The 280-nt window shown below is 46.4% G+C and overlaps 1 protein-coding gene across 1 annotated transcript in view; it reads left to right on the forward strand.

Moving 5' to 3' along the window:
• LOC107564762 (nephronectin-like) overlaps positions 1-280 on the forward strand; it is a 10,508-nt gene that overhangs the window by 5,645 nt on the left and 4,583 nt on the right. The window lies entirely within an intron of this gene.

The raw sequence follows: 280 nt of genomic DNA on the forward strand, positions 1-280 counted from the left end.
GACATGGGGTAATGTCCTGAAAAGTCACCTTCTCCTTGTAATACCTGTCATACCTTTGTCATTATACTAATTTATGTCCTCATTTGTCACAAAAACGCGCGCACACACACACACACACACACACTCACACACACACACACACACACACACACACACATAGACGCACAAAAACACACACACACACAGTGAGAGAGAGAGAGACACACACACACGCACACACAGTGAGAGAGAGAGACACACACCCACCCACACACACACACACACACACACAGAAACACAC

This window comes from Sinocyclocheilus grahami, unplaced genomic scaffold (genome assembly GCF_001515645.1).
Source record: "Sinocyclocheilus grahami isolate Dianchi unplaced genomic scaffold, SAMN03320097.WGS_v1.1 scaffold959.1, whole genome shotgun sequence".
Taxonomy (NCBI): domain Eukaryota; kingdom Metazoa; phylum Chordata; class Actinopteri; order Cypriniformes; family Cyprinidae; genus Sinocyclocheilus; species Sinocyclocheilus grahami.